Source organism: Pogona vitticeps, chromosome 4, assembly GCF_051106095.1.
Source record: "Pogona vitticeps strain Pit_001003342236 chromosome 4, PviZW2.1, whole genome shotgun sequence".
Taxonomy (NCBI): Eukaryota; Metazoa; Chordata; class Lepidosauria; order Squamata; family Agamidae; genus Pogona; species Pogona vitticeps.
In genome coordinates, this window is record NC_135786.1 from 109577067 (window position 1) to 109604567 (window position 27501).

At 40.2% G+C, this 27501-nt stretch overlaps 1 long non-coding RNA gene across 1 annotated transcript; it reads left to right on the top strand.

The window, feature by feature from the left end:
- The first annotated feature begins 847 nt into the window (after window positions 1-847).
- LOC144588848 (uncharacterized) lies at window positions 848-27172 on the top strand. Its single transcript, XR_013544583.1, has 2 exons — window positions 848-21902; window positions 23081-27172. It is a non-coding gene; the product is annotated as an uncharacterized LOC144588848 (long non-coding RNA).
- Window positions 27173-27501: the final 329 nt, after the last annotated feature.

The following is a 27501-nucleotide window of genomic DNA, read 5'->3' on the forward strand; positions in this document are numbered from 1 at the left end:
TGCATCACTTTAGGTGAGGGGAGCTGGACAAGAGTAAAGACGTGAAGAAGGCTTCCCCGCCTCACCTCGCTCTTCCTTCCTCTTCAGCACTGGAGCCAGCACCATCGCAGTGGGTCCCTAGCGGTTTTGGTTTCAACCATGTGGGCTGCTCAGCCCTCGGATCAGGAGACTGTTTGGGGGTGGCAAGAGTCTTTGCAGGCTCCACTGTGGTTGTTGCTGTTTTTAAACAGATTAATCCACATGGAAATGGAGAGAAGCTGTTTTTTTAAAAAAAGAATGCGGGTGAATAGCCCCAGCCCAGCTGGTTTTGGACTCAACCTCCCCCCCCCTATTTCATTTATAGGCAATTTATATATATATATATTTAAAGGTAGGGGTGTTCAACCCCCTGGGGGTGGATTGATTGGCCTTATAGGTATATTTAGATTTATTATTCATATGGATATGTCTTTGTGTATATATAGTTATAAACACATAAATAAACAAATGAATAGAATAGAATATTTTTAAAAAATGGGGAGAGAAAGTGACTGTAAGGAACATTTGGAGTTATTCTGCAGCCAGTGTTGGCTTCTTTTAAAAATTAATGCATGAGGGGTGCGGCTGATGATGCACGTCTGTCCAGTTCTAGGGAACAGGTTTGACAGCAGGCATTTAGTACAAAGGGCACAGACAAACACGTCCGGCTTAATAGAAGGCCCGGGGGTTCAACCCCATTTGGTCTGTTGGGATTTCACTTCCTGGGGGCCTTGCAGTCGAAAGCAATGCAAATTTAAACAGCTGTGTTCCAATTGTGAGGGCCCTATGCATCAGCAACATGTTTCAAAGGGAAGCTGGGGGGATCAGGAGGCAGAGTCAGGAGGCGGGTGCAAGCCACATCCTGGTGTCTCCAATTTTCATAAAGGGCCCTGTCCAATTAAGGTGCCCATTTTGGCCTAATGGCTAAGTGACTATCCTAACAGAGTGGCTGGAAAATTGTTAAGTGAAGGTTTTTGAGAGGGTTTCCATATTTCAGCAGTGGGGGATAGGGTAGTCACCTGGTCTGGTAATTTGAAGTCGATGAAAGGGCCGGAAGACATAGTTAGGGCTAAAATCCATAAAGAAGTTGCAGAAGGAAGGGTGATGGGCCCTTTCCAGGCCCAGCCTATGGTGCACCTTTGAGTGTCCCCTCTTGAGATGGTGCCAAAAAAAAGAACCTGGTGAATTTTGGTTGATCCACCATTTGTCTTTTGCAGAGGGGGAATCGGTGAACATCAGGATTGACCTCTGCACTGTACGTTATGGTGTGGAAGTGTGGGATGGGAAAGAGCTAGGGAAATGTGATATTAAATCAGCTCTCCCGCTCCTCCCAGTGCATCTATGGAGGTCAAAAACAGACCAATTAGGAAAAGGACAGGTGTTGCTGTTAGGGCACTGTTCCAAAGTTGAGATTTGTCCACGAAGGGCTACGCAAGAGTATGAGCAACTTAGGGGTGAGGAAGATGGAGGTTTTTGTGTAATAAAGACAAGTCACCATTAACAAGATACAGTGGTGCTCGACTTACGAATGTCCCTACTTGTGAAATTTTTGAGATATGAAAAGCTCCGGCCGCAAAATATTGCTTCAACTTGTACCCGGAGCTTCGAGTTCTGGATGAAAAAATGCAGGGGGGGCGGGGAAAGCATGAAATTTGAACTTTCAGTTGACCGTTGGCCAGCGAAGAGGCTGCTTGTCTACTACCTCACTCATCCCAGCGGTTAGAGAGTGGATAGGGAGAGAGTCTTCAGACTGCCTGGCATTGCCTGGTACTGTACAGTACTGCCTGGTACTGTACTGCACGGACTGGTTTTTTTTGGCTTTTTAAATTTTTTCATTTTTGGATTTAAGACTTTTTTTTTAACAGAGAGACTGCCTGTTCTGGGTGAAATATTTTTAACTACAACAAAGGACAAAGAATTAGATGAAAAAATGGTAAATATAGAGAACTTACAAAATATGGGGAAATTATATTACAAAAAGTAAATCAAGGTGATGCTGTAATAACATAGGAAATGTTATAGTAAGCGTAATTTAGAAAACACTATTGGAAGCAGAAGATCATGATAGATTACTTAAATAATTAAGGGAATTTGATATGGGAAAGAAATAAGTTTTACTCTTTGGAAAGTATAGGAAATACTAGACTACTGAAATCAAGGTCAATAAAGATAAAAGTGCATTTTTATTTCAGGGAAATGTAATTAAATAATGGTAATTATCTAAGATGTGCTCGAGAGGGTGGCAGAAAATAGGTACATATGTTCATATGTGATGAGAATGCAAGTATATACAGAAATTTAGGCAATGGAATTTTAAGGACGCGAATAAAACAAGTAATTTAAATTTAGTGGTATGTCCTAAAAATGCTTTTCTCAATAATTGAAAAAAGAGGTGGGTAATTGGACAACTAGATAATTAATTTCCAGTTTGCTAACACTGGCAAGCTTGATTATTTCTACAACCTGGAAATCAGCTCATAATTTTTGTTAATTGAATGCTAGAGGAAGTCTGGGATATAGCATTAATGATGAATTTACATGTGATATAAGAGTTAAGAGAGGGTTTTACCCTGGCAAAATGTGCTTGTAGACATATGGGGAGAATTTATCAATTTTGTATTAATAATGAGGAAGGAATAAACCCCATGTCAAGAGTTATTTCCTAATGGTCCTGGTGGTGAGGTGCAGTATATATGTCAATTTTCTTTTCTTTTTTAAAATAATAACAATTCCATGCTGTTAAGTCAATTCTAACATAAGGTGACCCTTTCCAGCATTTTCCAGATGAAGAACACCCAGAAATGGTTGGCCATTCCCTTCTTCTGGGAGCATCCTGGGACTGTGCAGCTTGCCCAAGGCCACACAGGCTGGCTCTACTTACAGGAGGCACAGTGGGGAATTGAACTCCCAGCCTCTGGCTCCCCAGCCAGATTGCTCCACAGCCAAATTCCAAAACGATTGAGCTATTAGTCTTTATTAGTTATTATCAATTTTTATAAAATGAAAATAATTTAGTGGCACGAAAACTTTGTAGTGCACAGAACGGGATGTGAACAAAATCCTGCCCATGTCTGTTTTTTTTTTTTTTTTTTTTTTGGGAGGGGGGGCAAAGACAGGCTGATTCAACCCAATGAGACAGCCTGTGGAGGATTCTCTGGTCCCTGCAAGAATTCTCACTTCCAGAGTGACTGTCATACTTTGTGCAATTAATCAAAAATGTTTTTTATCTTTTTCCCTTTCTGAAGGTATGTCCATGCATATGTGCACAGATACACAAGGCCAAGCCAACTGGTCAGAAAGTCACAATAAGCACATTCACACAACAAAGTAGTTTGTTCCCAGCAATTGAACAAATGCTCTCCAAGACAGACTAAATCAATCAAACAACCTGTCAGTCAGTCAGTCAGTCAGTCATATCATTTCACAGGCAAGGAGAAATGTATTTTTGGTTTCCAAACAAATATTTGTGTGCTCTTGTTTGGTGCCTGAGAATAAGACCAATGAGAACCTACATTCAATCAAGAAAAGTAAAATAAAAACACTGTCATGACTCATGCTTTCTCTTATAACATACCAACCTAGCTTTTAAAATTTCTCTCTCTTTTTTCTAATGGAGAGAAAATTGTCTAAAGGCTTTGCGAGTAGAAATGCAAGGACAATGTGGACTCTGCTCTAGGTACTCTTTTCCATCTGTTTGGCTTTCATAAGTATGAATGAAACTCCAGCTTTAAATATTCCTTACAAACAATGCCCAGTTTGCAAGTGACATTAAGCCTCAGGTCTCACCGACTGTCCATGAGTTGAGGCTCGGGCTTTCGCCATCCCCCTTTTCATTTCCCAAAAAGTAGTGGTGACTTTTCAAGGTGCAAAAACCTTTTATTAACTGACAACAGAGAACCATGAACAACAACTTCAGAAGACCAACAAGTCCGCTTAATATGTCCTTTTCATGCCAACCATCCTTAAACCCAGGTGTTAAGAAAGACTTCACCAAGGGGGGTTCACCCCAAAGCATTCACAATAGGTCGGTTTCTGGGTTGGGTTCCACAGGCTGGGGCAGATGGTCCCACAACAAGGGTGTTAAGCCCACTCCCCTTCTGTAGGCGTCGTTGGTTGATTGTTTAGTAACAGTCTGCCTCCCTTCTTCCTTTCTGATACACATAAATAGTCCATTCTACAGGTTCTACTTCTCTTAATTGCATGGCTATCCCTTCTTTCCCTTTCTTCTATATATCTCCTCTCCCTCTCTCTCCCTTAGCCTTAGCCGGCCCAGTCATATAAATAATACTGCTGTCTCCTCTCTATTTCCTCAAGAGGTAATTTCATCCTGAGTCTCTCTCTCTCTGGTCCATGGATCCTCCATTTCCAGCTATCCCCATCTTAAGGCCATATCTTCCTCCTTTTCCTCACTCTTCTTTCTCTTCTCCTCCTCCTGTTCTCTGTCTCCCAGTCTACTTCCCATTTTATCTCTCCCTCCACCTTCGTCACCAGATACCCCATTGGTGTCTCTGCCCCAACTGTTGCTTTCCTGCTCTTTTTCTCCTACTCCTTCCCACTCTTTGTCTCCTGTATTCCCAACTGAGTCCATCACCAGTAACAGCATATAGACAGTCTCATAACCCTCCATGGTAGTTGTTTGAGGGGACAGCTCACTCTCCTTTCTGGTGGAGGTTTGCTCCTTCTCACACTGGGCAAGAGTCCAAAGCAGACGTCTGCTGTCCTCAAGTGTCTCTGAAAATTCCCTATGTATGTTTTCCCAATGTGGCTATGGGCTCATAAAAAACCTGACCTCAGTAGAAAATACTGAGGAAATCCATCAGTCTTATTCTTATGAGGTTTCTTACAACTCCATCACCATTCTCTCTTTGTATGAATTTGCAAGTGGCCCCCTGCATGGACTCTTGTGTGGTATTTTTTTTTGTACCTGTTTTCCATGAAGGGATTACTTTTCTGTATGCATTCTTCTAGAGTGCACATTTCTTTTAATCAATGAATGTGCATTTATGTCCATTGTCTTAGCCTGCACATTTGAAATTGTATTGTGTGCATTCTCTGCAACCAAATACAGTCAGACTCCCATATCTGTGGGATCAGCATCCACTGATTCGCTTATCCACAGTCTAAAGACACGGTGCTATATAGGTTAGCTGCCACCATTTCACCTAGTCTCCTGGCAGCTTGAAGCAACTTCCTCCAGGGCAGCATTATTGTAAAATTCTGAGCTGGATTGGCTGAGAGAGAGAGAGAGAGAGAGAGAGAGAGAGAGAGAGAGAGAGAGAGTAATGGATGGTTGTCTTCAGTCTTCAGCATATTGAGGAACGAGAGAAGATTTCAACTCAGCTCTTACTCATAGAGGCCCCATCAAGATAAAAATTACAGGTACAGGGGAGTCTTGGGTCCAACAAACTATGTTAGCTATGATCTGTGTTTTTCAATGTCCACCAGGGGGGAGGGGTTTGGAACTGATCTCCCATGGATATAAGGGGCCCAACTATATACAACAACCCTTGAGAATGTGTGAATATCTTAGATAGGTTGTGCTCCGTTCCACTGTGTGTTCCAAAAAGGGGGGGGGGGTCAGGCTGTCAATATATAAATCTAATGCAATCTGTATCAGTATATAAATTTAATGCATTTCTTTACTATCCCTGGTTGCCCATCATCATTGCCATCGGGAAGGGTGGGGATGTTTGTTGGTATTTCTCCACAGCCAAGTAACTTTCAGCATTTTAAGTAATGACCCAATATATCACCATCAGCACATGGTCTGAGTAAATACACAACATTTTCTTCTTCCACCCTGCCAGCCCTTCATGTTTGCCAAAATTATTGTAAAGCATATTTACACTTGTTTAAGTAATTTTATTATTTCTGATTTATGGCAAAATAATTTGGGTACCCTTGTTGTAAAGGCTGTGAACTGGTTTAGAAAATTACTTTCATGAAAATCAATAGATCAGTAAATGTCTTTCTGTTGGTTAAACTACTGGAGTCCTGAAAGCACAGCAATAACTCCATATAGATAGGTGCAAGAAACACAGTAGTGGCATGAAAAGAAATAGTAATATCTAAGGTACCCAGTGCATTGTAGTGGATAGATTGGTTGACTAGGACTCTGGAGACCATACCTCAGATACCTTCAAAGGCTTTCTGAGAAAAGGATCACACATTTCTTAGGATGCCTCATGCACAAAATTGTAGGCATACCATCAAGCACAAATATAGTTTGAAAAGATTCCCATTTACTTAATTGCATTAACAAAAATGGATTCTTTTAGAACTTTCTCTTCTAGTGTCTTGATTTCTATTCTCAATTATTCTTTTTCCCAAGAATACAAAATCAAATTTATACATTGGCACTTAGGCTGTCAGACATCAGCATTACTATATTACCAGAATATTCTGACTGGCAGTGGCTTGCAAACAGAAGCCTTTTCCAGACTTGTTTCCTAAGATCATTAAATGGAGGCGTCTTCATTAAACCTGAGACCCAGAAGCTGCAGCTCTTCCCCTAATGCAAAATTCCCTTGAACCAGTGAGTATGGATTTGGGCAGAGAAGAGCAGATAGCTGTGCAGATAAGGCTGCGAAATATAATGGTACAGGGAAGATAGTGCACCAGCACTGGTGGGCCATCTTATCTGTATGAGACAAGCCATGGTGGCGAACTTGTGTTTCTTAAAGTACTCCTGAACTATATATCACATCAGCTCTTGCCCTTAGTTATGCTGTGTGGGGTTGATGAAATGTAACATCTGACAACATCTAGAAGACCTCAGGTTTCTCATGTCCAGAGTATGGAAAAGCTATATTATTGTAGTGCAGTTCTCAAAAACAAAGAGACAAACAAGACACACCAACATGGCCACTGTCCATGCTGGTTGTGGAATTCTGGGATTCGTAGTCAGCAAGTAATGTTTCTATGTTCTGTCTCCATCCTGAGTTTCAAGAATGCAGTGTGTTTGAAAGACAGTTTGAAGAATCATAAATGGAACCGCATGATCTCTCTGAACAGGGAGCATAATGGGAACAAATAGGACTACACATGTACACATACGCACACACCCCACACCATCTAAAAAGTGGATCACATTACACCTTTAAAAAGTGAACAGCTTCTCCTAGAGGAATCTAGGAATTCACATTTTTCTGGGAAAAGAGGGGGCTGAGGAGGACTTTCCCCACTCATCTTCATCTAAAACATGTCTTGTTGTGATGCATCTTGGAGTCTCACTGGCCAAGCCAGGCCAGGCCAGCCTAGCTCTGTTCTGTTGCTGCCTCCCATGACATGCCAGCAAAGCATTTAGGAGGTGGGAGAGCAACAGGATGCTTTAGGTAGGATGTGAAGGGGTACCTAAGGGAAGTGTTAAGAAAGAGAATTTTCAAGGGCTGATGGAAACCTGGCAACATGTCAGGTGCCAGTATCCCAGTCCAGAAGGCATTCCTCAGGCTCCAGGGAAGTTCCACAAAGGGAGGAGCAAGGAGACCATGGAAATCTAAGAAAAGGGACCACCCAGGTCTGGGAATTATAAACATGAAACCCAGTACTCCCACTGCAGTTTCTGCCACATGGGACCTTCAGATAGCTCATGTCAGTGGTCTGCTACAGGTGGAACTCATAAAAATCATGGGGTTTGGAATTAAAAACACTAAACAAAGACACGAAGAAGGCCTTGTGGCCCATCAAGATCCAACCCATGGGCAGTACTACCCCTTTTTAGAAGGCTGCCTCCTATATCGCATGCATGTCAGCATCATAAGCATGTGCTTGTATGAGATAGGATGGCCACTGCTCCAAAAAGGAGGACATACAGGAGAAGGAACACCTAAAGGAGGACATTCTTCATTAAAAAGAGGGCATTTGTGGGTTTAATTTGCATATTTTAATTTAAACTAATTTATGCAAATATCACAATTAGATGCTATTACTATAATCTGAGTGGAAATACACTACCCCTCACCATATTGCATACGACCGTGACCAGCTAACCACCTTGAGACACAGCATTGAGATAAAGATGGGTAAAGGTAAAGGTTCCCCTTGACAATTTTTGTCCAGTCGTGTTCAACTCTAGGGGGCAGTGCTCATCCCTGTTTCCAAGCCATAGAGCCAGCGTTTGTCCGAAGACAATCTTCCGTGGTCACATGGCCAGTGCGGCTAGACACGGAACACTTACCTTCCCACCCAATATTCATTATTCTCCAGATGAAGCACAAGTTTTGCTGAAATATTTAGCTGGGCAACAATCAGTTGTTTCAAAGGAATGGTCTGAACAGTGCTTTCAGAGTGTCTACTCCTGGAACTGGCCTCCCCTCTGAAGTTCATATAGAATTGACACACCATGCCACATTCTTCCTGCCATGGACCAGTACTTATATCAGTGCATGTGATTTGCATCTCTGCATGCAAAATAACTCCCTCCTGAGCCATTTGACTTACAAAATAAGAGAACACTTATTAGATACATTTACCAATGAAATCCTTTACTTTCCCTGCTCATCCAGGGATACTCACCATGGGATAGGATGGCCACTTACACATCAAGAAAAAAAGAGGGCATAAATCACGAAAGACAAGGACAGCTCTTCAAATGGAGGACCATCCTCCCTAAAGGGGGACATAGGGCCATCCCAATATGAGATGCTCCTCCCCACCAAGGTTGAGGTTACTGCAACCCTTGTACATTATTCCAATAATGATCATGTACAAGATGAGTTAATTGTATTGTCTCCACCTGGGGTGATCTAGTAGACCTCTTGATAGACCTCTAGCACTAATGTGATGGAAGAAAATGTGCTGGGAATTGAATGCATAAGTAGGAGACAAAATCTCCCAGAAGGATAACAGTCAGCTCACAGTGCAATCCTCCACATCAGTTTCCCCCAAACGTTTGCTGTCCAAATGAGTTGATCTCAACTCCCACAAGTAGTCCCTCACATCAGGATGGCTCAAGTTAGCTACCTGTTTACTTCCACAGATTTCTAAACTTCCACATTTGGAGACCCAACATTATTTCCCTGCAAACATTCAAAAGTATTGGAAAAAATGACAATGGTAAGAGTTTCTAATATATTTTTTCTGAATACATAGTACACTGTCTCCCTGCATAATTTTTTCTCAGCTGCAAGGCTAGGAACTCTAATGAAATAAGATTGAAAGAGGAAAAAAGTTTTTGATGCAATCTATTGCTTTCATTATAACAGAGCAGGAAAACACCGCTGCAAGAATCTTTTTGTAACAGTATAGATAATAAGCTGCTATTATGAAAGTAAGGCTTTAGGGAGAGAAGGACATTTTGCTTCATCATTCCTATGTCCCCATCTCTATCTTGAATGCAACTTCTATAAACAATATGTAGATGTTGTTCCTTTTTCACTGAAAATGTCACCCTCAAATTCAGAGTGGAGATACTCTGGGATGATCCCTGAGGCAGCTCTGGTCTGGTGCCATGAAAGGTGACAGAGATGAGAAAAAGAAATATATAGAAAACAGTAACTTTTTTTATCACCCTGGCACCCCTACTCTGAGGCAAAAGTCTAATGCTGTTAAGGCATCAGAGTACAGACACCCTGGGATACCACCCATCATAAATACCACCCACCAGAAAATGGACTTTCATTCAGCACCAGTTCCATAGCAGACAGACAGCTTTTGCTCTGTACCAAAAATGGGGAAGTCTGAGCAAATATGTTTTGGGTTACGATTTTTTAAAAACTGTTTTACCACACACCCATGCAAATACAAGCAGCCTTTAAATGTCTCCAGAATTGAAACAAATAAATTGAAAGTTTCAATTGAACTGAAAAATTTGCAGTTTATATTCAGCCCCAAAGCATTTAAAGAACTAAACAGAACAATCTTGCTTAACTTGAAAGAGATGATTGGCCACATTTCACTTTTTTTTTAAAAAAATCGATGAATCCAGGCTGCAGGGGCTGAAATACTGAGCCTCAAAGAAAGGCCTTTCAAAAGACAGGGAAAAAAAGACCCCAATCTTTTTGTTATAAATCAAACATGAGTGGAACAGGTTTACCAGTAAGAAATTGCAAAGTAATTATATTACTGCAGCTTTGTAGAACAAAGAAAGGTCACAGAAACTGTCAAAAGGCAGGTTTTGTTTGAAGAGTGATGGGTACAGGTAGCACAATATTGCACATTCATAAACCAAAGTTTTTATTTTGTTTTAAAGAACTGAAGTCTCATAGATCAGCTGCTATTTATCATTAAAAAGCTGGTGACAGAAATAATGTTTATTGATCACCTTGCTAAGGTTCATTCTGTCAACTAAATTATTCACTTTCTACTGCTTACGCGCACACACTTGATCTCAGCCAAAAGGCCGAGAAGCGATATTTCTGCTGCTTTTTCTCCTACAGATACTTTCTGGAAAAAGTGTGTTTGTGAAACAATACAATCTTTTTAAAGAACGTGTACCACAATGGTTCCATAAGTAGAGGGTTTAGTCTGAAGTTGCCAAATATATAAAGTGCTGAAGTTGTCATGCCAAAAAAAGAACTGGGGTCAGTTTCAGAGTAAAGGTTCCCTTCACAAAACTGAACTGGTGCTGTGCCTCTGAGACGGAATGTTCTATTTCAGTAACACATTTTAGCTTCCCTTCAAACACTGTAGATCAGTGGTCCCCAACCTTGGGCCTCCAGATGCTCTTGGACTACAACTCCCAGAAGCCTTCACCACCATCTCTGCTGGCCAGGATTTCTGGGAGTTGAAATCCAAGAACATCTGGAGGCCCAAGGTTGGGGACCACTGCTGTAGATGATTTAAGACAGTGGTTCATAAACTTGGATCCCCAGATGTTCTTGGACTGCAACTCCCAGAAATCCTGGCCGGCACAGCAAGTGGTGAAGGCTTCTGGGAGTTGCAGTCCATGAACATCTGGAGACCCCACTTTGAGAGCCACTGTTTTAATGTATGAGCCACGTGGCAACGGAAACTGTCTTTGGACAAGCGCTGGCTCTACGACTTGAAAATGGGATGAGCACCATCCCCTAGAGTCGGACATGACTGGACTAAAAATGTCAAGGGGAATCTTTACCTTTTTTATGGCTCATTTTACTTTGGACATTGCTTTTTATGAGATCCAATGATACCCCAAGAATGTGTCAACTCTGGAAACCCTGTAACACCTTCTTTTTACTGTGGTTTCCTTGCTTCTCTATTCTGATTAAAAAGGACGCATGGCTTGAGGAAAGGTAAGCAAATGGGGACAATGATAGACCTTATTATTGGGAAAGCTGAAAGCAAATTTGCAGCAGCTGCTTCTAAGTTATGAATTGAAATAGCGTTTGCTGTGTTTTCCTAGACTTCAGTTTGCATTCACAGACTTTTGGATGAGCCAGACTCCAAAACCAATACAGCTTCAAATGAAATGTAAGCAATGTCCATAGCAGCCAACTTCATTATGCAAAAGAAAGCTTTGAGGTTCTGGCAGCACCACTCATTCCCAATCTCTTACATCTGCATTTTATAGGGGAAAAATTGTATTTCCTTGTTCATTGTCTTTCATCATTTTTGGTGGCTTTTCCTTCTAATGCTGGGAAGGAAATGTCCCCCTAGACTTAATTCAAAGCACTTTTGTAACCCTTAACGTTTACCGGAATATGTAGGCACTGGCTTTAAGCTTTTAGCCTCATTCATACAGTATCTGAAGTGTAATATTTCTTGCAATTTAAATGCAAATAATCTTTAAGCAAAACTAATCTCAAGGGCTTTTATGTAGAGAATGAGCTATGGATAGGAACCTCTCTTTTTTGGTTAATTCATTGGGCCTTGTTTGACTTCTTTGGGAGTATTAATCATTGGACCACATAGATCAGGAAATGTACTACTTCAGGGCTGCTCCAGGGGGTAATACTAAAGTCAATCATTTAAATGCCTACAGGACAATCTATTGTAACTGACTACAATAGGATGTGCGTTAATTATTAACCCCATTGGAAAAGAGAGTATCTTATCCAGTTTGGACTATTAGAGTTTAAGAGTTTATAAAAATTTAATGGTTTTGTCTGTAGTCCTGGCTATATATGTGCATCAAAATAATCTTACAATTAAGCTATTCATTCAAGCTACTAACTAATGCTGAACGAGATTCATATTGTTTCATCTCCTTTGCAGTGCCACGCTTCTTAAGAAAATGTGGAGGCTAATCCATCCTAAGACTACATTTTTTCCCTTCCTATCATGCCATCATAGTTCTAAAATGAGCTTGTTCTCTAGTGTACAGGTGGCTCCCTAGATGTTGTCTTACTACAGCCTCCATCTATCATAGACAATATGGCCAGTGGTAAAGGAAGCTGCACTAGGGAAGATCTGGAGAGGCTCATATTTTGACTGTGAGCATCCCAAGTTCATGGCCTCTCTCTTTCAGTCTAGGTCCTCTCTGCTTTAAGAATGGTCAGCTCTACTCTTAGACACGCTGGAGCAGTCACTTAAAGTGGCAGGGTGGTGGGGGCAGTGAATGTTCCATGCCCCTTCTCTCCACTTGTCCCTCCCTAAGAGAGTCCATCATCATCTGGAGAACTGCCACCATGGTCAGTTCTATGCCAGTTCTTATGTCACTGTGTTGACTATGGTGAACCTTAAAAGGAGATATGTGGATCAACAGAGGGCAGGCTGAAACAGACATGGCTGTGGTGCAGATCAAATCATATCAGATTGAAGGACCACTCTGAACACTGGCATGAAAATAGCCCACAGATTCCATGTGATCACCTAATCTGAAGAGAAATATAAAAGAGGCTGCAAAAGAAGTTGAAGCAAAGTTGAATTGCCTTGATTCAGCATAGACACAGCCTTAATTACCTTCCATGAAAGTTGGTTAAAACAAATGGAAATTTAAAGGATTTTAACATTTAATTTAATGATGATAAAGCTTTCCAATGATATCATTTCCCAAATTCTGCAGCTCTCAAGAAAGAGAGCAAGCGGCATAATGTGTTGAATAATGCACTGGTGAACAATGCATTGCTGAACCAGCTTTCAGGGCAAAACCAGAGGAGACAGCAGCTACACAGTTAGTAAACAATAAAACACTTCCTTCATGAATATAATGTTTGTACAAACAAATATGGGTTTGAGCCTCTAAAAAAAATACAATTCATGGTAAGAGATTTTGGGAGCTGCTGTCTAGTGACACCTGAAAGGTAACAGTTATGTATCCCAGCTTTAGAAACTTGTCGATGCCTGGACATCAACAATGTTCCCAAATGATATCAATCCTTTCCACTTTGATTGTGTTTGACATAAGATTTCCAAAATACTGGTCAATGAGGGCCATAGATTAATTATAACAATTTGTTAACAAATTTCACCCTGTGTAACACATATTCCTGCACACACCTGCACACTTCTCAGTCAGCAATCAGCCTATCCTTGTGCAGAGTCACAGAAGTCATCTATGTTGTTAATCGATATGCGGTGAAGCTCAAATCCAGTTATTTCTATGAAATGCATTTCAAGAATGCTTTCCTGATATAAAATAACTGTATCCTTATTTATGGAGAGGGTTTGGAAAAGAATAAAAGGAAAAAAAGTGATCTTTTGGTATTCTAGGATAATATTTAGACTTTTATAAGGCTGTCAGCTACTAATGTGCTGTTTCTTAAGCAGAGGTGTTGTTAAAGTTACTTTCTATGGTAAAGGGATGGAAAGTTACATTCCTTTTGACTGGTAACTTAATTTTATCTGAAAGACTTGTGCATTTTGATGATCCAGAAATTAGGAAAAAATTGCAGACCATTCATGGGCTGAAATCCTGTCCTGTAATGTAGCAATTTGCATTAGGTTAGGCCCTTTTGAATCAGTGAGGTAAGTCAACTTCTCCCTATGTTGTATTGATTCAAATGGACCTTGCTCTAGTTGCAAAATAGTGTAGTAAGTTGCATTCGATCAATAGATCTAATGAAAGAGTTGACTCACCGCATCTCCACTGATTCAATGGGCCCATTCTAGTGCAACGTATTACACTAAGCGACTGGATTTCAGCTATAGTGTATAATGAATAACAGAGAAAATTTGTCTCTGTTCTCCATGATAACAATAATTCCATGAAATTTAGAAACACAAATATTAAGGAGACCTTGGGAGGACGTTAGCAAAGCAAACAGAAGCTAAGTTAACTTGTGGATTCAGCCCCTGAAAATTTGAGTGTTAGCAGAATATATGTCCCCCATTGGAAAGAAATCACCTCCATGTGTCTTTTTGTAGAAAAATGAGGAAACTGTTTTTTATTAAAGAAATGCATTAAGACACAAAAGATAATAAAAGTCCTGGTTGTAGCTATCCCTGGAAATGCAGGGAGCCATGGCTTTCCCCTCACCTCTCAGGAACAAAGCAGTCTCCTCTGTACTCCTTCAAAAAGGAGGAAATGTAAAAAGTAAGAAACATCATCAGCCCCAAGAAAAATTGGTCTAAATTAAAGAAAGGTCAGCATATATCAGAACAGGAGAAGGACTGAAACTCAAGGAGGTCATTCTCTGTCTGTTCCTCCTCATGCATAGATATGTCTCTTCTTCAGTGTGAGGAGTAATTTGAATTACTCCCAGAGTTCCATTCAAGTCCTTGACAGGGTGACCCCTTTGCCATGGAAATGCAGCATATGCAGCTGTTCCCCCAAACTAGTCCAAGTCCAGACTAAGCCAAATTTGTTCATCCCTTGCTTTACTTCTGTAGAATGTGGTGTATGTTTGACTATGTTGGTAGATTGTAGGTAATGGTGGTGATGACAATGGTGGTAGTAATGATATGTCTTTCCTCTTTAAGATCATTAAGAGAGAGAAGATCCTGTTCTGGAATACGAAACATTCTGGTGGCCCCTTATCTAGAAAAGCATAGTTGTATTGTCGTACAGTTGAAATAAAGAGGACCTACTGTATTTTTCCATATATAAGATGGGGTTTTTTGTCTAAAATCTTTAGATTAAAAATTGAGGGTTGTCTTATACACGGAAGCAAGGAGGGGGAAGGAATCAAAGTGCTTTGATCCCTGCCTTTCCCCTCTACTTTCCTGACAAAGTGATTTGATGATTCCTGCTTTTCCCCTCCACTTTCTTGCAAAGAAGGTGGAGGGAGAAAGCACTTTCTTTGCAAGAAAATTGAGGGGGAAAGCAGGAATCAAAGTGCTTTGATCTCTGCCTTCCCCCTCCACTTTCTTGGCAAGAAAGTGGAGGGGGAAAGCAGGGACTTTCTTGGCAAGAAAGTGAGGGGGAAAGCAGGGATCAAAGCACTTTGATTCCTGCTTTGCCCCTCCACTTGCTAAACAGGCTTAGGAAGAAAGGGTAAAGCAGGGATCAAAGCGATCCTGCAGCACTTTAATCCCTGCTTCCCTCCTCCACTTGCTAAGCCTTGCTTAGATTGGTTGTTGTGGGTTTTTCAGGCTCCTTGGCCGTGTTCTGAAGGTGGTTCTTCCTAACGTTTCGCCAGTCTCTGTGGCTGGCATCTTCAGAGGACAGCACAGTTTGCTGTCCTCTGAAGATGCCGGCAACAGAGACTGGCGAAACGTTAGGAAGAACCACCTTCAGAACACGGCCAAGAAGCCTGAAAAACCCACAACAACCATTAGATCCTGGCCGTGAAAGCCTTCGCGAATACCTTGCTTAGATTTCTTAATTTGGGGTTAGAAAAGTGGGGTGGTGTCTTATACATGGGGGCGTCTTATAAACCAAAAAATACGGTATTCTGAATTGATCCATATCAGAGCCATTGTTTGCCTCTTTGACATATGATATGACCACTGGAAATATTAGTTGTCCTAAATAAACCCATTTATTTTGCTGCAAATCAAATTTATGGAGGAGAAATAAACATTTCAGGTACATCAGAAAATTAGGTGTTTTTTTTCCCCATAGGCTTTGAACAAGAGCAAGTGAAACATGCTTGCTTCTGCATTGACCAGGTGGTGTCTAGCACTTTATTTTATTTTTATTTGTCTTATTTATAGGTCATCTTGTATGCCATGTGGACTTTCCTGAGAACAGTGATACAGCATACACCAAATAATATATGAAATCGGTCTGTGGGCTGCAAGTTTCCTACTCTACCTCTGAAAATATTCAACATATGCCTTGCAAAAACCTGCAAGCCATAACAGAAGATGAACTAGCCATGAAAATAATTTTAAAGAGGGAAAATAATTTCCTGTTTCTTCTGTTGAGTAGCTTTGATGGAAGGAGAGGCTCTTGCCTACTTTTTGTTTTTATTTCTCCATTTTGCCTCAACGTGAGATAAGAATAGGGCTGAAACACAGTGCTCTCCACTCTTCAGTCATTTAGATTAGGAAAAGGCTTTTCTGATCACAGTAACAAATTACATTGGCTGAAGCTGCCCTTGTTAGGGAGTTGATCTATATTTAGATACTGAGGTAAAGGAAGGAAATTTTGCCAAAGCTGAACTCCAAGCAGAAGTAAGTTGTTGAGCCTCTATTGGGGAATATCTGTGTTCCCCTCATTCCAAACATAGTAAATTATTAATGGATCTTGTGTCCTGTCTGAAGGTAAGGATTTATATTGGAAGGGATTTAAGATAACAATAAATGGTTTCTATGGTAAAAGAGCTGAAGAAAAATTTATAACTTTAAATGGCACCATCCATGTATAAATGAAAAACTGGATGTAAAAAGCTGTCAGCCTCTTTAACTTTCTAGGGGTAAAACAAGAATAACCTGTGCTTGCTATAGCAGATTCAATGGCATAATTCAGGAAATCTTCTCTCTTAAGATATAAAATAGCTCTGAAAAATATGTCTGCTGTCATAAAACATATGGGAGAACTCCTATACTTCAACAGTGAATTTTAAGAGAAATTGTCAAGCTTGAAAAAAAATTCTGAAAAAAGGATGAGAGTGGCCATAGCAAAAAAATATAATTTCTTCCCAGTACCTATATCTAGATAAATTGTAAGGTAAGGGGAAATATTCCTAGATGGTTCACGATTTGATTTATGCGTTTGTTCACTTTCAGGTGTCTCTTACAGGGAAGGAGAAGTATATGAAGCTGCTTAGATGGAGCCGGATTATAGGTCTATCCAGCCCAGTATAGTGAATTCTGTCTATCAGAAGGTCTTGAGGGATTCAGGGAATTTTTTTCCCCTAAGACTACTGGGAGATTCCCTAGTGTTTTCTGGTGATCCATATTCCAAGTATTAATTAGGTCCAACCTTGCTTAGGTATTGAAATCAGATGAGGTTGGTGTCTTCATGGTTGTACAGTGGGAAAATGACCAGCATGTATAGTAACAGAAGCCTGAGTACTGTACACAATCCAAGGGACACAATACAAGCTACTTGTGGCGTCTGCCCAGGTCACGAATATTAATATGCTATCTGCACGGACCAATGAGAGTGCTGGAGAGGTGGAGTCATGAGATACTCTCATATAAGAGTCTCTGCTGGGGGAGGAGAGAGTGGGAGTTTGAGTTTCAGAGTTTGGAGTTGAGAGAGAGTTTGGGAAGGTGGTAGAGAATAGAAAGGAAGGTTGTTTTAGTTGAGAGTTAACAACACTGACTGAACTTTCATTTCTTGTAACAATAAACAATTTCTACTTGGTTTTTAAATGACACATTGACTGGACCTCTGTCTTTAATATTGAATAATGCTGATGTAATCAACTGGTGGCAGCTGAATGACAAGTAGCTTGTGCCTTTGTTTGGTAAAACAACCAAGGGGCAGGTGGGAACGTGACAAAGTTGTTTGCCATCCATTAAAATGATCGATAACCTTCCTCTTTTTGTAGCCCTAGGCTAACAGTAAAACCAGAAACCATACAAAAATGTGGTGCCATCTCTGACTAGTGGTCTCTATTTGTCTTGACATCTCCAAGTTATCCATGCCTCATGTTATATATATTTAAATTGATTGAAAATGGCACTTAAATCAACATTCAAAGAGTTCTCAGCACCTCTGAAGACCCTCCAAATATAACAAGATGTCTTCCCACCCCCCATCTTATTCCTGGGTTGTGGCAGTGAGGGAATTGGAGGCTTCTCGATGATGTATGAGAAGCCAAGCTGTGAAATAATTGCAGAATTGCCAACCCCACCAGCCCTTTAGATTTAGGGGAGTATTTAAATAAAAAGTGCAGGAGTTTGCACTCCACTGAGGTTTGGAGAAAAGTGTGCAGCCCTTTGTTGCCCACCCCTGTTCTGAGGGAACAGAATCATCGTCCACTTGTGGCAAACACAAGGAATTTATAATAATATGAAAATGGCCAAAAGTGACTGTATTTTTTGCATGCTATTGAGCATCAGAAAATTATGCTTGGAACTTGTAGGGTAAACATTTCAACAAATGGGTCATCAGGTTGGAACCAATTCACAGCAACTCTAATAAGGGTTGCTTAACAAGGCAAGATATTTAAGGAGTGGTTATACCAATTCCACCACCTATACTGTGTGTCCAAGGCTGAGCAGAGTTTGAACCCAGACCTCTTATGTCTTAGCCACTCTACAGCAGTTTCTCATCAACTAGTCTGCCAAGGAGGTAAGTTATCATAAAGTATAACTGGGGAATTAAGGAATTTAACACAGGAAACAGAAATCTAATTGGTAGGACAAAAGATGCAGAAGCCACAGTAAAAGAGGTAGAAGATCAGAGATGAATAAAAGAAATTGAGACTTCCAAAGTAGAGATGGACACAAACTAGCAAAGCATTGCTTTGTTGTGGTTCACTGAAAACCACAAATTTCCTGAACTTTTTCAAAAAACGAATCATGAATCTGTTTGGTTTGGTTTGGAAGTTTGGGAGCTCTAGAATAGCCCCCTCACTAGCCATCTAGAGACATGAGAGCAGCTTCCACTGACTCTCCTTTACTATTCCAAGTGTGGTGAAGATTGGATTTCAGATATCCAAGTTATACACTCTCAAAGCAGATTCCCCTGAGAAAATGCCCTTTAGCATCTGGCTTGGAGGGAATTCCATCAGTGGTTCATGCCAAGGAACCTGACACAGGGTGTTGCGTATCAGGAGGTGGACTGAGGGGGGCCAATGGCCGTTCCCCAAACTCCATGGATAATGGCATGCAGGAGTTCTGAGCAGAAGTTGTTGTGTGGACAGCCGAGGAGAGAGAAAGAGAGGTTGCCTAGGAAGGGAAACAGCATGCCGCTGGAGATATGAGCTAATCTGGTTCCTAGGTGGAAGGCTTCCCCTGACTAGGAGAAGTGACTCTGAAGTGAAAATGACTCCTGTAAATTGGTCTTATAAATATGAAGAAGCAACTCTCCCAGACCCCTTTGAACCATGTGTTTGGCTGCCTGATCTGCCAATCCATTTGTCTCTAGGTCCCACCCAGGGTTGCCTAGTGCTTCCGACTGCCGAGGGCGAGGGGGAAGAAAATGGGCAAATGAACAAAATGAAACAAAAATCATTAAAAAAATCATTGGCTCAGTTCATTTTGGTTTGTCTCTTTTGATGAGCCCAAACTGACCCAGACCAGTGATTTTTGACAAACTTCTCAGTTCATTTTTTGTTTCATGCCCATCTCTACTCCAGAGCAAAGAAAGAGCTAGAACAAGCAAAGAAAGAGCTAGAACAAGTGGCAAAATTATCTCCTTTTCCAATACTGCTCATTTTGTAGAAACATACAAATACCACTGAAGAAAATGTGAAAATATTCTCTGAGAACGTCAACAAAGGCAACTGGAAGTTTTTCCATTTACTGTGCAAAAACAAATCAAGTCAGGGGTTGCATCTATGATGAAGACAGAATATTTTCCCATTTTTGCTTGTGCTCATGAAACAGGACACTGGCAATTCATGATAAAAAAAGTGAAAGGTATTAAAATAGCACTTTCTGCAAATCTGGAATTTGTGATATGTTTCTACATTCTAATAGCAAGATTAACTTTATTTCAAGTCTATAAGGAGATACAGAAGGTCAAAACTAAGAACTTTTAAGACCCACAGTTTTCAGTAGAAGTGGCAAGTTAGAAAGTACAGGGATTAAATTTGATCAACATTTTAAGTGAACTAACCTGTTCACACTTCACTGATTATTACAAGTCTTAGAATATTATTCTTTCATTCATCCATTTCTTCATATAGTTCTCTGCTCAAATTTTTTTAAATATAAAAAACACTGCAGGATGAAATGCCTTAAAATTCATATTTTGTTTATGTGCACACTAGACAGCATATTTAGGAATAACACCTATTTAAGCAATTCAGTACAACATTTGTGCAGTTTTAAATATTAAAGCTTTCACAGACTGATCTAGAAATAAGGCAGAATGGATTCCTCAATGTATATGTGTCCAACTATGACAAACCAGAATTAAAGCATTCCATTTATCCCTAAAGATGAGCTGGTGTAAATGTCCTTTGTCCTCCCCTTGGGATAACGTGAGACGCGTTCTCCTCAGAGTTACCTAAGGAGAGGGGGAGTGTCCTTAAAAGGACACTCCCCCACATGTTCAACCTCTTTTGAGGCTTGTGTCCCTAGCAGCGGCTGTGCACAGCACTGTTGGAATTTCTTGCTGCGTAACAGCCATCGCTTCGTAGGAGAGCTTTGGCACTCTCCAAGGTTGGAGGAAAAGGCTGTGGGATCACCTTGATCCCTGGGCGAACCCACTTGTCAGGTATTGTGTTAAAAAAATTAAAAGAAAGGAAGAAAGAAAGAGAGAGGGGGTGTGTGAATTATGTAAGGTACTATATATGGATATTTATAAAAATAAATTTAAAAAGAAAAGTTTTATGGTTGGGGGGAGGACAAACCCCCACGGGGCTTTGCCCTGGATTAAGCAGTAGTTTGAGGCTTGAGTCAATACCCGCCCATTCGTTCAGTTAATTATAGTGGTGTGTCTGTTGTGTGCTCTGATTTCAATGAGGGATGGCGTGCCCACAAACATACTCATACACAATAAATAAAATAAAACAAACAAGCAAACAAAATTAATTAAAATAGAAAAATAATAACTCAATATTAGGATATCTAAAGGTGTTACACTGATACAGATAGTTTCAGGTTAGCTGAGTTGCTAGCGGGTGGTTCATTTAGTTGTGAGCTTTGGGTGACAGCCATGGCCCCTAAGAAGGGTCAGGGCAATAGAAAGGGAAAGCAGCCTGCAAAGCACAGGGCTCATCGGGCATCCCTCCAGGTTGTATCTTCATCATTGGATGAAGAAGAGTTGCCTATCTGGGAGGAATTATGGGCCAAAATAGCAGCTTTGGAGCAGCAGAAGGCTGGTCAAGTGGATAAAGGGACTAAGGACAGTCAACAGAACAGATCAGCCAGGTTAAGGACAGAGCAGAATGCGCACGTGCACACCCAGCATGTAAAGGACTCTAGAATCAGGAAGCGGTTGAAGACAGCAGGTTGGACTGTGAAAGGCCTTTGACTAGCTGGGATGCAGCTGCTGCTCAAGTGTTAGGTGAGCTTGCTGCTGTACCAGACACAGATCCTGCCATGCGAATTTGTCCATGGGGGCTGGGAGCACAGGTGCAGGAGCAGTTCAACATGGGCATGCAGGGTGGGCCATCATGTCAGGTGCCTTTTAGTCAATCCTTTGGTGCCTGCTATGCCTCTTACCCCCCAACACCTTTCTACATCCCTACTGGAGCATCTATAGGAAATATTTACACATTTACACACTAGTTTTCTATATTATTTTCAAGCTCTGCATTATGCATAGCCCCAGTTCTTATGAACACATAATAAAGACCAAAATAATTAAGGGATAGCATGATACTCCAAATCCTTCCTCAGCTAGGTTGCTGCCTTATATGGTACGCTGGAGCTTTCTGCTTTGATTAAATTCCAGTGGAAGATATGTCTTGATTCTCTCCACACATTTTTTTTTCCAGATCAGGATGTATGGACAGCTGGGAAGGCTGCAGAGACACGTAAGAAATAAAGAAAAGAGCACAGCATTCTAGCAACCTGTAAGTAACCTCAAGAATTTATGAGAATGAGGTAGAAAAATGGAAGCCTGCTCTGTGAGAGAAGAAAAGTTTCAGAAAATTGGTGGGCAGATTTACTGACAAATTACTGGCAGGGAAATGTTGTGGTAATATGTGTGCCATATAGAGAACAACAATGACATTCCTACGTTTAGTAGGGCATTAAAGTAACTGGTTATGTGCACATTATGCAGAACATAAAAAATACATATTCCATGCAGTGCTGGATGTTTTAATTTCTGTTTCCTCTTTTCTTCCCATATATCTAATATAGCAAACTTTTTACCCATTCTTCTAGATATCTAATATAGCTAATATTTCACCCATTCTTTTGAAATGACAGAGCATGTGCTGTGATGTTTTATTTTGTTGTTTGCATTCACTTTTTCACCTTAAGAATAGTGCCCTTGGAATGACCCTCATCTGCTTTTATAACAACATTAATGGCAATTCCATTAAGTGAATTAACATGAATTATCAGATGGATTCAAAGTCAAAGCAAAGTATCTCAGTTAAAGGAGTCACTTACAGCATTAATGTAGCATGAGACACTTCAGACTCATATGGCTGGAAAAAAATTGCATTAGTGCACTCAAGTTTAAGAATGTGAGAAGAGACAAAATCGTTGACTGCTCCTGCACAGACTAATATGGTGCAGGTAGAAGAGTATAAGATCCTTGCGGTGTATTTCAGAAAGGTAGAGAGGAACATCATGGATTCCCCTTTTTTCAGTACTCTTAGGCTGTGATTGCACTGTTCAGTGTATGCAGTATTCCCACATTCCCCCAAAATGTGAGAATTTCTATGGGACTACAAAGCTCTGATTTGCATTTTTTTAAAAAAATTATTTACCACATGATATAAAAATAAATGAGACTTAGCCCAGAGTTTCCCCCTGGAAATTGGTAGATTTTCCTCTGCTGCTGGGGCTTCTACTTTTTTCGACAGCAGATCCATTCACATCAGTTCAGGAAGTGTGGTCATTTGAACTAATGCAGAAAAAGTGTGTGCTCTGCTAGCATGATGGTATGGTGGCCTGGGGATCAGTGGGCAAGAGCCAGCCCAGAAGGACCAGATTTTTGCAAATAGTACCATTTCTTTTTTTCTTCTCCTCCTCCTCCTTCTTTAAATAACCCAATTTCTTCTTTCTTTTTAAACAGATGGAAACAAGAGGAGAAAATATCCACTTAGCCCTTATTCACACTTTATTAAGGTAGTTCCTCTGTAACAGCACCTCCCACAGGACTACAGAAAAGCTAAAGTAACAAGCTGCACACAAGTCTGTTTACCCAATTTCCTTCTCCTTGAGTGTCCAGTTAAGGTGAACAGAGAGACTTCTCAGAGAGTGAATTCACGTTTCTTTAACTACGTAGTCTCATCTTTACTCAATTATTGGTTCAAACAACCACACCACCACAATTATTTAGGGCTGTTCCAAATGTTACACAATTTCAATATTTGTTTTTTAAGCAGCACATGTGACAAGCTGAGGCAGATGGCAAGAAAAACACTTTACATAAGGAAATAACACACTGTTTTGCTATTATTCATTGCTCTTTTTGCGTGCTAACTGCTGTTTCTGCTCTGTATAAGTGCTTTGTGGCTGTCATAATCCTTGCTCTTATTTAACCACATAATCATTTTAGCTATCATGGCTGGCATACACTTCTTTGAGTGAATGGCATTATTGTACTCCTTTGAGGAAAAACAATGCTGTGTTTTGTGATGAAGAACACGTGTCCTCCAACCCTTCATACTCTGTGAACCAAACCATACTTAAGTGTATTGCTCCCAACCTAACAACAACATGTCACTCTTCTTTTAACAAGATTCAAAAATGTCCCATAGGACAGGGTTTTTTTCTTTTCTTTGCCTCTGTTAAAGTAGATGGAATCCTTTCATAATGCTTGTTTGTATTAGAGTTTGAAGCTGCACATATTGGACATATAGCAGAGGTATAGTCACAGAAAATACAGCTGAGATAAACTAAGTGAATTATTAAATATTGTCAGTTCATCTATTTTTATGCAGACCAAGGGACATAGGAAAAAAGCCAACACACTCTGATTTTGTCACCCCACTCTGTTTCAGTGTGTTGAACTGTTTTCTAAGTTTCTATGTGTGAGAGAAATATATTGATACACTGTCATGCATTTAGTGCCTTCATAAGTTTGTATATATAGGCTTGTATAGTAGTTTCCACTTTGGTCAATATTTGTTGAATTACATTGTTAGAATTTTGACTGTGTTTGGTTTGATTTGCTTTTTTGTTTAATAAACATTTTATTAGTTTTCAATCTATCTACATTATTGTGCTTATCAAACATCGTGTTACATGCTTTGCTTACAATTATTTGTTTTTTACATCTCAGTGTCTTGCCGGTTGTCCCCATACGCAATTAGTTGTAAAAATATATCTCACCCAATGGTAAACAATGATGCCAAAAAGCTGATTCTCGCCTCTTTTAGCCGGCTGCCGATGACTTGCAAGCGAGCCTAAGCTGCTTGTTTCTGCCCGTTGGCTGATTAGGGAGTTTCCTGGATCAAACGGGGGTGGCCGCCGCCCCCCCATGATCAACAGGTTCCCCCCCCCCAGTTCACCACCCCTCCGGGGTGGTTCCGACACCCTGCAATGTCCCAAACAGGTCAGAATTCAGCCTAGGAGGCAGAGCTCTGTCCTCCTGCTGCTGTCTCGTCGCGACGTCAAGCCGGAACGGTTTGATTTGCTTTTGTGAAATTGTTGTGTATTCAGGTTTTTGGAGTCACTGGAAATACAGTTTTGCTTTCAATGAGAATGATATAACTCACATATTGGCAGACAGATCTTTGTTTGGTTGTCCCATGAATAGTAGTTATTCATTCCAAGTTGTGGCAAAATTTGGAATATCTTTAAAAGCAACATATTTGGAGGAGTTTATATGCCTCCACACTTGCAATGACATCAACTTCTAAAACAGTTCCACTGTATGCCTAGGGTGCTAATTGTCTATATAAAACAATTGCAGAAAAGGGAGGAGTGTGTAGGCTCTATTAGAGCTTGGTTGAACCTGATGGCTTCTGCTATCCTGGATGAACATTTGGGAATAGGTTTTATTCTAAATGCACATGCCTTTATGAGTTAAGGCAGACTGATGATCTGGTACATGTTATTATCCATTGCCCTTTCTGTTGCATATGTACAGCAAAACATCTGGCTGAGATCTTAGACAGGTACAGAAAAAGGAATGCAAATGAGATTATTGTGTGCAGAAGATGAGATGGCCACCATGAAGGGTGCACATTCATTTACCTGTAGCAATTTATGCTAGAATAAAATATTGGAATAATAATAATGCTGTTTCCTGTCAGTGGCATGCTGAGTTTTAATATTATTGCTTGCATAAATTTTAATGCCGCGAGTAACTCTGTTCAGTTCCACAGCTGATTTTTTTCATTTTTGCTTTTGTAGCCATCAGAATGTGCACAAATAAAAATGTGGCAATGGAAAAGTAAAAAAAAACATCCTTAGGGGGACAGAACAAAGTAGTGCTACAACCAGCGCCAATGTGAGCCCCACCTCTGAAAAGCTATTGGAGAATGCCTCATTACTGTGGAATAATTCCCACTCAGACCCCTACCATCATTTCTCTGTCTACTTGTGCAAAGACAGTGCACATCCCTGCTTTAAATATTACTCATTTATATGAAGAGAAATCAAGTCAGTATTTATTTTTCCATCTACTAGTATTTAAAACTACTACACTAAAAATAAGTCAGCTGTGACTAGTGCTACTAGTGGAATAAAATATTGCTGTTTGAAATTGCACAGATTGGAGCCTTTTTCACAGAAGTTCTTGTTTGAAGAAACATATCTAGATAGTTTTTATAACAAAACAGTAAGCTCTGAGCTTGCACTAGAGGAAGAGTGAGACTGTGGAAAGTCACACAAATGAAGAGCTATATAGTCTTCAGATAATGTCTAGTCCCATCTCTGCATTCAGTTTCCAAGCTGGCATGACCCATTTTATTTGGGAAACAGGACAGACTGGAAGAGCCTAGAATGGATCCCTTGTATGAAACAAGACAGAAGAGAAAATGTTCTCTCTCATGAAAATGGATAATTATCAATACCTGGTAAGCTTGGGGTAATATGCACCAAATGATAATTGAAAATTAACCAACTCATCAAACATCAAGACATAAAATTATATAGCCCTGCTGTGATGATTTGCTATGCAGAAGGCTTTAAAGTCCTGGAGACACATTTTTATGACAAAATATTGGGATATTTTATTGGCACAGCAAAATACATAATGAGAACAGAAAGGAGTGCAATATATTTTGCTTATTGTGACAAACCTTGCTCGATAGCAAAAATAAGAGGTGACACTACCAACTGATTTTCATTACGCTATTCTGAATGCAGCTCTTCGGCCATCAGGTTCCATATACTGGATTTCCTGTTCTCTCGCATAAATTGTTAATTTATCTCTATTGAATATGACCACTTGAGAATCTAAATTACACATGTATAATACATATGCTGCATTACACAGAAGGCAGATTTATTGTCTGCATTATATAACCAAAATGAAGTTCATGGGCTATGAGCATTAGAATTGTAACAGGTAATATTATGTTTTGCAACTGTTGATAGCATTATAAATAGCAAGAGTGAGAGAGTATATATCTGGATCTCCAGAGGCCAGTCAACCATCTTTCATTTAAATTCACAACTTTTCAATTGATAAGTCCTGCTCACTTGCATGAGGGGGGTCATGTTCTGCTTTTTCATCCTTTCTCTGTAATGTGGGAAGCAACACTCACAGGTGTATGTTCTATACTATATCAACTTCATCGGCTACTTGATACCAGACTTCATTTCAAAATGCAGGTTTTGGCTTGTAAAATTCTTCAGTAGTAATACTTACAACAAATAATGTATCCACACTATAGACCTGCCAAGGGTCTAAGCTCCACGCCACCCATTCTATGTTACCATATTGGCCAAGTGTCATGAAAGACAGTGCCTTTTCTATTATGCTAGTAGTGTCAATGAGAAACTACTGAGGAATTACACAACTTGAATGTCAACAATGAAGAAATTAGAATAATGAAAGATTTTGTATATACCCTGCTTCAATCACTAATCCAAACGGAGACTGTATCCAAGAAATCAGAAGAATACTGAGATTCAGAAGGGCAGCAATGAAGGAAGTAGAAAAGACAATCAAGTGTAAGGATATGTCACTGGAGATCAAAGCCAAGCCCATCCACACTCTTGTACTTCCAATTACCATATAGGGATGTGATTTCTGGACAGTAAAGAAAGCTGATAGGAAGGCATTTCATTTGAAATATCCTGCTAAAGAAGAACTTTGTGGATAACTTGGACTGCCAGAAAGACAAACAAGTGGGTCCTAGATCAAACCAAGTCTGAACTTTCTCTGGAAGTGAAAATGATGAAACTGGGGTTGTTCTACCTTGGGCACATGATGAGAAGGCAGGATTCACTGTAAGAGACAATAATGCTGGAAAAATATGAAGGCAGCAGGAAAAGAGAAATACCAAATATGGAATGAATAGATTCTCTCAAGGAAGG